General features: G+C 32.0%; 1 non-coding gene across 1 annotated transcript; it reads left to right on the top strand.

The window, feature by feature from the left end:
* Positions 1-11,677: 11,677 nt before the first annotated feature.
* Positions 11,678-11,756, top strand: LOC125064444. Its single transcript, XR_007119589.1, has one exon. It is a non-coding gene; the product is annotated as a small nucleolar RNA SNORD36 (small nucleolar RNA).
* The last annotated feature ends 200 nt before the right edge of the window (positions 11,757-11,956 follow it).

The raw sequence follows: 11,956 nt of genomic DNA, 5'->3' as shown, positions 1-11,956 counted from the left end.
TTTTGATTTTTATAAAAGAACTTCTGCTAAATATTACAAAAGATCGTCCAATGTTTAAATGCTGACTCCGGTCTGCCTGCGCACCGTACGCGGTGAACCTTACTCCACGTATCATGGTCTCATGAATAATGTAACGTGCTCTAAATAATATACGATTACGGTGGAGGAAAATGCACTTTCTTTGTCTTGCGATGTTTTTGTGCCGTGCTCCGCCGAATTCGGGTAATGACCGCTCACTCACATTTTTGTTTAAAAAGTATCATGACAGCATTTCCTTTTTAAATACAACGTACTTTGTTTGTTTTATATAGAAGTCATAGTCTTGTTGAGTTTAACATTAAAAAAAAATATTTATTTTATGAGACGTAGTATTTTTTTAAAAAAAAAAAAACTTTTAACTAACATAACAGTAAACCAATGCGTTAGCTAAGTTGACAACCAAAACATTATTGTAATAATTCCTCAGTTTACATTTAAATGTAAATAAATGAAAAATTAAAATGGTATGTTTATATTTTTTTACTACTAATACATATTAATTGGTGTAATTAAACTATATTTTCATATGTAGATAATGTTATATATTTCAATGATTATTATAGTAATGGGCTAAATCGTCGACAATGTAATATACTTAAATTATGACTGGTTCTTAGAAAGTATTACTAACGTGATATTTTGGTAATATTATATGAATGCAGTATACACAGATAACAATTTGCTAATTATTGCAAAAATCGATACACGTGATGGAATCATCTATATGTGTGCCTTAATGGGAGAAATTAAGAACCCAATATCATTAATTTTATCCAGATCTTTAAGTACTCTTATCAGTATCAAATAAAAATAACGTATTTAAAATATTCATTTCATATTTAATTAAAATATTAATAATCATTTCATACTGTTGTTTATATTTAAAACACACACACATACGAATCGTAAACGAAATACCGAGGCATAATAATTTCGCACCACTTAAGTAACGAACGGCAATGATTTTTCTTATCACGAACGCAAAGATAACGCCAACAGGGCTGACGAGTACTTAGGCTTGGTTTTAGAAATCGTCCGTGGTGATGTCGGTTATTGGCGCAGTATCTGCTAATTGCACAATTATCAACAGAACGGTGGCTGGGCAACCACGACACGCGCACAGATTATAAGAAACAGTATGCCTGCTATGTACAGGGATGGATGAGTCATGTTAACTGTTTTGTTAATTTAAAAGCCTTCCAATATATTTTTTAAAAGTGTATTAGATTGAAAACATTAAAATTAAGATAAAGATGTATTTAATTCACGTTTTTTTAATTGTTTTCTATAAATACTAAATTTTGTATATTTTGTCTATTAAATTCAAATTTGAATAAATAATATTACTAACATTACATTTCTTTTTTTCAAATTGATTATTCATTGAAGACTCTAAGGCATCTGAATATATTATTAAAAATAAAAAATAATTTGACTAACTGCATTAATTTAAGTATGAAAGCATTTAGTCTGTGGCATTTGAAATTCGCGTGAGGCTCACAAGGACAAGGCGTGTGACTCCTCGAATCTCCATACTACGCCCTCATTATAACAATGTCATTTCAAATAGTAAGAAAATAGATAAAAACCGCCGTGAGAAAAACTCACAAACGATTTGCGTGCAACAAGATATTCGTTTAAAATGTCATATCGCGACTATTAAAATTTTTAATTTATGATTAGTTATTATTTTGTCATTATTTATCAATAAATTAATATATAATCAGATAAAAAGGTGATTTAACCACAGGCCTACTAGGTTAAAAGGTTTAATTGGTATTTAATATTAATTATTACTTATAGAGGAAAAAATATATGCAACGAAGAACAGTTCTTTGAATTCGTCGATTCGATGTCATGGGCTTGTAGAATAACAAAACTTTTCGAGTGTCAAACTAGTAGTGTTTGTTCTCACCGGTCATTAGCTCGTATAGAAGCGGTTACCGGTCGGTTGGAATACGGCACAGCACAATAATCAAATACGCGTACGTCGTATTCGGGTCACGCGCGAGTCTCGCCGCCGCGCCGTCGCCGTCGCCGGTAAGCGCGTGTGTGGCAGCCCTTAACACTCTTCACCTTATATTGATATAACTAGCTGCCATGCTCGCGACTTCACGTGCCCTTGTAGTACAATGATTCGGGCTATACAAGACTTCTATTTCCGGTTATAAATATTATTAACATATTAAAATATTTATTGATTCGCCGCATTAATTATGAACTGGGTAAAAAAATTTGGTAAGTTTCACAATTCAATTATGATAACATTTTTATGATTACTATTTAATTAAAAAAAAAAAAACAATTATATTTATATTTTAATCATAAACTCTCATCCTGGTATGTGACCGCAAGTTACCAGATTATCTTTAAGCGAGAGAATCAAAGCGTGAAGTATATTAATATTCACTTCATCTTGCTGGAAGGAAGTTAAATGGGCGTGTATTTGTATTCATTATCCCGCGGCTACGTGCGAGCACAGTGACAGGACTGCAGCTCGTATACCGACCACCACTACTGATTTATTATTATATATATTTATATAATGAGACTAGTAAGCAATGCCGTGACGTCATTTCCGAAAATATATAAAAATTTAGTTGTACTTACTTCGTCTAGAACGTGTAAATCTTAAGTGGCTGCACGTTCTAGACGAAGTAAGTACAACTAAATTTTTATTTCTTTTCTTTTAATTCCATTAATGTTAACATCCGAATTTCCAATTTTACTTCACATATAACCAACCCCCATTGGTAGCGTATCCCACCTTCTTAGTTTGGGGTTTATTTCACCGCGATGCTCAAGAAAGGAAGTTTAGGATAGCATTATGACTTAACGGCCTACCTAGTATGAACTAGTGCACCTGCTCTCTCCATCCAAATCCAAGTCAGCATACATCATAGCTATTATATATAACTGGATATTGTCTGTCTGTTCAAGCCGATTTTGAAAAGCTTATGATTATACTTAAAACTAATATATATTTTATCTCGCTACGACGGAAGCTGAAGATAAAATAATAAAACCACTCATTGAATAATAACCGATAGATACAAAATGAGGACTTCGTAATAAAGTAAAACCACGTGATAAGCTAAGTGTAACGAATTGATAATTTAAAGACATTTTTTATTTACATTGAAATCATATATTTTTCTATTCTGTGCTACAAAAGTTCAGTCCATAAGGTTTTTTATTTTCTATTTTTTTTTAACGAATGTAAATAGAATGTATGCTATAAAATAAAATATATTATTATTACTATACTAAGAAGGTTGAGTGTTTACTATAAAAATATTACCTATTACGAAATTAAAATACCTTCCAACGCACTCTCAAACGTCATAGACTTGCATCACTATGATAACTGCTAAGTAACATTCCTATTAATATTTCCAGCTGCACTATTTAAAGGAATACAAGAGTGTATAGAGATATATCTAGTAGTTTTGTCTGTCGATGTCATTGTGAGTTACATTAGTCAACATTAGACACGCGGGCTGCCGATACGTGCTCCATTGTTGCTCTAGCACGGAGGTCACTTACACTGGTGAGACAAAAGACGGTAACATGTATAGTTAGAACAATTTCAAAAGCGTCGCATGGAAATTTTTTAATAGTCCAAGCGATGGAGGCGGATATCACAACGTTTAGTGTCTTCATATAGGATGAACAATTTTCTGATCAATCGTATCTTCCTATAAGTGTAGTGCAGGCGATCCCTACGATTAGGGTAGAAAATAGAAGATAGCAATTTCAAATTCCTTTATAGAAACAATACGTTACTTTTTGATTTAAATTGAAAACTACCAATATTATGACAAAGAACATATTCTGAAGAACTAACTACAGAAACTCGACTAGTTTAATGATGTTTTACGATAAGGAAACAGCCAAGAAATAATTCCCGAGGTATACCATCTATGGTATACCTCGGGAAGGTTGTAACTGGAGGTTTGTAACTACATGAGATTCGTAAAATTTAGCAACAGGCAATTTGAATGATTTTTTTTAGGACGATTGTATAATGAGCAGCAATAATTAAATGACTTCATGTCTTATAATTGTGTTCATTGGATATCATATAAAAACATAAAAACTACTCCCATCCGCTTAAAAAATGACGCTAATAATATATTTTTATAAATATTCAGATTCAAGATAGAAAAAAATTTGGTTTGATAAGTTGACGATAAGATAAGTCTAAAACTTAAAAAAAATAATGTTATAATTATACTTAACCGATTTGATATCAAAAAGAGGCGATTCAAAATAAAAATAAAACTAAAACAAAAAATTAAATGAAAAATAAATCATATAAAGATAATATTACTTAAATTTACCACAGAAACACCCTAAGTACATACTAAAAAAATCAAAACCTGACTTGCTGAATTAAGATGTCGAACAATGCGTCTCGATCACCAGTATACCTATACATTGAGCTCATAACAAATACGTCTGTAATATTACCTAATACAAAAATACTTAATCCCCACAAGCTAAATAGCTGTACTTAATCAATGGTGGATCTGAGCATTAAGTTCCCCACGCGGTCGATACGTATCGAATCGGAATGACGTCTCATTCGTCCGATTTATTACACTTGTACACTATAACTATTCCTTGTAATATACCCACCACAGTTAAGCTAAGTCACTGAGAAATTAATTTCAAAACGACCAGTATAACTGGCCTTTATGTGTGTTGTAGATAGACTGTGTCGTTTCCAAACAAGCGGTAGGTAAGGGCGGTGACGCAACATTTTGCATGCAGTTCGATTCCCGTGGCAGTGATAAATCATTCCGTCCGACAAGCGAACAAAGCTGCGTAACGCGCCGTGTCTTTGTAGATTTTGAGCGATTTCGGTTTATAATCATTTTTCATCTGACGAGCGTTGAGCCGGAATTTTACGCTGATCACGAGCACTCTGCGCGCCGGATTGCTGCCTCGCTATTTGTCATGTTTAAATCTTAATCGTCCTCTGAAATATTTGCTTTAATGATTTTCATGTTTTGATCAGACTTTTTCTTTTTTATTTCATTCAAACAATTAAAACCAGTTTTATTACATTTTCCATTATCTTCTTGGGATTATAGACTATAGTGTCAATCCTCCTTGGACTAAATCTTGATTCTACGTAAAGTTGAATAGAATTAAGAAAAAACTTCAAAAATAGAATATATTTCAATAACTTAATAATAAATATAACGAACATCAAAGACAACCGTGCCGTATCATAGTCTTAAAATCGTTTTAGAATTAAAATAATAAATAAAAACAGATAGTATTTACATTGTTATCAGCGCTATCGAACATTAGCACAAGGCACTCTTGTCGTTAGCGTGACGACGCTACCCCATTGGTCCTTGACCGGCGGTAATTTGCGATTTCGCGTGATCTGCGCGGGCGCTGCCGACGCGACGCGCCAAGGTTTCTATGAGAGAGCTACCTCAGTTTTAATTCGGTAAGTATGTTGTATTTAACATCTCGTAAGACGTTATTACCTACATGTAGAAATAATTTAAAACTAATAAATATAATAAATATAATAATGTGTAAAACTAAAAAATAGTGAGCTAAATATTTTTGAAACTTGTTATATACATTATTTTATTATATCTATTATATATAAAAAAAAAATTGTCTATACATGTGTTCTTCATGTAGTTATATTTCGATTCCTCAATACTTTATACAGTTCACTTAAAATCAGTAAATTATTTTTATTGATTAAGATGTTTCGTGCGTAAAAAGCGTTATCAATTTGACCAAACGAGTTTCTGTCGTTACGCGTCAGCCCCTTCTGTACATTTATTTTATTATTACGCGTGTGGAAGCGTGTCTGTACCGGACCTATTGTGATTGAACTCTATTTCCAGCTATCCACTAATGTAAGTACACTGCGACACAATTATTTATAATAAAATGTCCCAATGAAAAACATTCGTTAAGTATAATTATGTTTTGCAATAAATTTTTATTCTTATGAATTTTATTCGCGATTTTATTGGCTATTGACTCTAACGATATGATTTTTTTTAATATAACCTTTCCTAGTGATCTATCTATCTCTGAAATATAGTAATATGTGAATACGGAGCTTATAAGATAATATACTATCGGCGTTTTCTAATACACTAGTAATTAATGCATTTCGTATTTATTTAATAAAATTTCAATAAAATCTATTTTCTTATTCCTTTACTATGTTTTTTTTTAATTTTCCAATAATTAGTTAACAGCAACGAATGATATAGAACTTATAAGAAAATATCTATTCAAAAACTGTCAAAATTTCAAATTAATACTTCAGAAAAAATATTAACAATTGGTTGATTAAAAAAAAGTTGTATTATATTTAAACCTCATTACGCATGCAATAATAAGTTGTAATTATTCAGACACTTGTGGTGTATGGGAATTTATTTAAATTAGTGTACTTGCTAGAAACCTGTTTGCTGCGGTCTTTGGGGTGGACGCACCCTACGACCAGCCTCTGCATCTCTGCACCCGGCGTGAAACAGATGTCCCTAAAGCTCACCTTACAAAAAAAATATATCAAATTATCACTAACAAATAAGTAAAAAGATTAAATAAAACTATCGGCAAAAATCACTATGAGCTTTACTGATAAGCAGGTTTAACTTGTGATAAGTGGAATACCGATTTGTCTCTTTCTGTCATCAGTAATTTGATATTCACAAGAAAAAGACACAGTAATTTGATATTCACAAGAAAAAGACACAGTATTGATTGATTAATCACCAACTAAACTTCGGTTTTGAGTAAAGCCGTATAACTATTCTATAATCTTATCTCAATGACAAATGTATTGCAAGAATCTTAATGCATTTCTATAACGTCTCCTGCCGTGCAAACTATTTTATCTTCTGTACATACAAATATATTAACGCTGGTGGTAACGCTATCAAGCTCTTCTGGATAGGTATAATCTTCTCATCTACTGGACCTACACCCAAATAGCAAGACTTGTATGCTATTTTTCGGTACGAATGCTGAGTGAAAGGAATACTTAGTGCTATTTAAACTGCCAATGTATTTGGGTGTTAGCGATTACTTCATACTATAGGAGAACATGTTATTATTTCTTACACTCATCGCACATCAGCACCAGGAATTGAAGCTTTAGTACTGAATAGTCAATAAAAAATAACGAATTCCATATGTTTTTGACCGAAGGCGTTGAGAAAATAAACCAGACACAAAGTCATTTCTACATTTAAACACAAATAAGCGATATATATTATATAAGGTTAAATAAACAGGCTCATGCTGTAAGCATTTGCTGGGGGTAAAACGCAAATATAGCTAGCTACTTGCTGAATTATTTGTAAATTAACATAACACAAAAACATATGTACGGAACAATTGTTCTCACGTTTGCGGAATACCGCAAAATTGTTTCTATTGTACCGACCAAAACTGGCAAAGTGCCCTGACACAGGCAGTCGTATAGGGCTCGCTGGCACTTCGGAAATGTCCATGTAACTTCGTTGAATTAGATTTATTCTAATTTATTTAAATACATTTGTGTGTTATGAAATATAATATATCATTTGCTATATTTATTTTCTATCTATGTAGTTTTTTTGTAATACTATAGTAACATAGTCATATTTTTTGGATATCATAAGTAGACGGACTTGAAAATGGGTCGTGTAATTGTATGTGGTGACCACTGCCCAAAGACATTGGTAATAAAATAAATATAATATATATAGGACAACATCACATACATTACTCTGATCCCAATGTAAGTACCTAAAGCACTTGTATTATGGAAAATCAGAAGTAACGACAGTACCACACCCAGACCCAAGACATAGAAATCTAATGAACTTTTTCTACGGCCGGGAATCGAAACCGGGACCTCGGAGTGGCGTACACACTACTCGACCACGGAGGTCGTCATTGGTAAGAAACAGAATTACTAAAAACATGAATTATACCTCACAAAATCAATGCGGCAGCGACCTCAATAACTATGATGTAACGTCTCTTGCATCTGTTGTTACACTGGCTCACTCACCCTTTAAACCGAGACACAACAATACTTTTCGGCGTTAGAATATATAATTAGTAAGTGCTACCTACCCAAACGGACACAAGTCCGTTTTCGTTTCAAGTACACAGTCCTACCAATAAAGATTACTACCACCGCGCTAATGTCAAATGTTTTTAAGAAGATTAATTCCTTCGATAATATTCATCATTCATAATGTCATCGATTGTACATCGACAATAAAATTCAAGATACTTTTTGTTTCGAACTTATTCAATATACCACCTGCGGATATATTATGTAGCTCATATTGAATAATAATATATTTCTGTCAAATTTGTTGTTTATTATATAAAATCTTTAATACTCGTATAATAATTAAAATACCCTAAAGAAAGCAAAATTTATACTTACTTTATATTTCGTACTACGAATCAATATTATTAACGCCAGTCTACTAACTCTGTCAATCTGTCTGTCACGCTTTCACGGCTAAACCAAAGAATCGATTTATATGATATTTGATTTATAGCAAGATTAAACCCCAAGGAAGGACATTGGCTTCAAATTCAACATTATCAGTTCAGTTCTCAGCGGATAATGAGTTCTATAAAATTTCTTGAAGCAATTTTCATCACAAACTGAATTTCAAGCAAGCGAAGCCGCGGCTTTTTCTACTATATAATATAATAAAACAGCCGAACTTAGTGCCTAGAAAAAGAGTGAGCCAGTACTGAGAGTACAAGGATGAAGAAAATAACTTTGAGTTAATCAACGTTAATTTTACTTTTACTTATTACTTTAACTAATATATAATGAGTCATCTATTATTTTAATAATATTAAAACTACATTAATAAATTAATTACCTTGCACTTATGTCATTTAGAAAAAGACTACATGATTTAATTTATTAAATCATTTAATTATTGACATCGTAAAAAGTCGCGTTATAAATATTCCATTTCGAACACACTTATGCAAAAATCGTCCTTGCGCCGCGCGCCATATTAGACGTATTTAATTAATTCAAATATATTCGTCGTGAGTTCAAGATATCAAACAGACTATTCAAATTATTTTTTTACAAAACGATACGAGCGGAAATGAAACTAAAATTTTATAAGGGGCGAGGAGTCGCAATCACAATGGTCGAATCCGAAACAGACTTGAATATTGTATTTTAAAAACAAGTCAAGTCAAAATATACTTTATTGAAACACTTTCGTTTCGTTATATTCAATAGAGATAGAAAAGTTTATTACATTTTGAGTTTTATGTAACTTAAAACAATTTCTTCAAGAATATATTTTTTGGGCTAGACAAATTCTTTAAACGCATTTTTTAGGCAAAAGAAGAGGAAAGAAAAGAGGGTGCCTTATAAAAAAATTATTATAATATATTTATCTCATCAGAACCAAAGTATATTAATGTAACTTTATAGTATATATTTGAGCATATAAAACAATTAAGGTTTCAACAATTGCGTGAAAACAGAGAAAAATTGTTTTATTTAATGTAATCGTTAGTTTGACCAGACCCTTAGCACAGCACAGCACGAGTCGTGTGCGGCGAGCAGGTGCGTTACACCTTTAGTTCCGATTGCACCCTTTGCAGCCTAATTTGTTTGGTGGTTCATAAATAGCCGTCAAGGTTTTACCGCTGTTTAATCAGGTTAAGTGGTCCCATCAAAAATTATCACTTACACGCGTACGAAAACGTACTAAAAAACTATTCGATTGAGTTTCTATCAATGGCGATTATTTACGAGATTTACTTGCAAATTAATTATTTTTATACATCATATACCTTCCTGAGTAGTATAACATAATGCTCATTATTTTTTCTTTTAGTAGAATTTCACTTATCTAAAATAGGCGTGTGTACTTAGTTGAGTAGTTTCTTGATATTTTGAAACGCTATAGTTTTTAAAAACTAGCAGAGCAATCCCTGAAATATAACTTGACGATTCACAAAAAATAATATAAAATATATTATAATAAATAATATAATATAATAAATCATATATTACTTAAACATCGATAAATTGGTTTTACATTTCTTTAGTATTATTATTTTTATAAAAAAAGTACTTATATCATTTTTATAAGAACATAAAAATACACAGAAAAAATGTTCTACTTTCGTGCAAAAAAAATAGCGGAACTTCGTCGGCAATACAACATTAACGTAAATGATATATCACGATCCGAAAATTCAATCAGCAAAGTGACCCAATTTTTAACCATTTTTTTTCAATGACCACAGACCTTCATAAGAAACGTGTTAAGTACATTATCATAATCTGTGCTATTTAACGTCAATCACAATTATACTCATCAAGTATTCGGCCATCTTTTTTTCCACCCACTCGGCGTGCGCGCATTCAAATGCTAATCCGACATTACCCGCACTAAACTCGAATGCACTTAACACATGCAAATCGTTTATTGATAAACAAATATAAATGGTATTATTATTTTATTACACATTGTTGTAGCATCGTTGACCGCACATTTCACAGATGGCGCTACCGTACATTCGAGATTTGAATTTATAATTCATGTTTTTATTGTTCGATAGTTTGTTAACACTCATCATGTCATAATAACCGCAAACATTTATCGTTAAGTGGATGTTTGTGAAGTGTTTTCTCAACGTCGTTTAAAGTGGATATTATCCTACTTTTATCGTTCTAAAGTGCTCTAATAAATGTGTATTTTGATTATGTTTGACTTTGACTTTACATATTCTTACGTGTGAGATTATTATCTCCAAAAGATTGCAGGTTCGATAAAGAAAAACTTTAATACCATAAAAATATATTAGGAAATAAATGTATCTTGATATATTGTTATAACACCTGCCTATCTGGGTAGGTACCACCCATTCATGACATATCGTCAAAGAACATACATACTTCGTAATGTTGTGTTTCTCTTTACTTGAAGCTACCACAGACACAGGAGACATAACATCTTAGTTGCTATAATTGCTGGCACATTGACGATATTAGGGATAGTTAATATTTATTACGGTGCCTGTAAGTATGGGCGATCGTTACGACTTACCATAAAACTACTGCCTTCTGAAAATGAGTTTAGGTAAGCAGTAAAGAATTAAAAATAAACTCATACGATACTACGGTCAACTAATGAAGTACAAACTAGAGTTCATCTCACATATCGACTTTTACAATTAATTTAAATTTGATTTTAACACTGACAAAATAATTTAACAAGATTTGATATCACTCACCCTCCCACTGAGGGCTGTTTAGTTCGTTCCCCTTTAAAGAATAGCTCATCAGCGGCTACAAGTGACGGATTTAGGTTCCGAGGGCCATAATGTGATTACACTAACTTGATTCGTTCGCTGCAGGGACCGCTTTGAGGTTTTTTCCAACCGCTATTGTTTTGAGCTCAACTTTAAATATCAAAGTATATGTTAAAACTCAAATATAATTTTGTTTAATAGAAAATTCTCGTAACTTCAGCAATTTGGAACAAAAGAATATTTACATTCTATGTTTAGAAAAAAACTATACTATGTTTTGAATCTACTTATTTATTTTGTGCAGAGTATTTGAATTCACGGAACTCAAAGAATAAACTAGTATATAATGAATAAAACAATTTACTCGTAAATTCTTTGAGATATTATAAATTCTGAGCTTTTTATCACTGAACCATTAGGTACTTTCGTGTAATCATCAAAGTATTATAAATGTCTATGGCTGATGTTGCGTCCGACCGAGTCACTGCTGCTCGCTAATTGAGTTGATTACACCTTCACATTTCCGAACTATATCTTGCGCCGGAGAATACTCCTTAGTTGATTTATCTAATAAATAATGGCCAATGAGCCACCTACCTTGGGAGCTGATCTTATG

This window comes from Vanessa atalanta, chromosome 5 (genome assembly GCF_905147765.1).
Source record: "Vanessa atalanta chromosome 5, ilVanAtal1.2, whole genome shotgun sequence".
NCBI classification, from domain to species: domain Eukaryota; kingdom Metazoa; phylum Arthropoda; class Insecta; order Lepidoptera; family Nymphalidae; genus Vanessa; species Vanessa atalanta.
The sequence above is the reverse complement of the archived record's forward strand: the minus strand, read 5'-3'. Positions and strand labels throughout refer to the sequence as shown.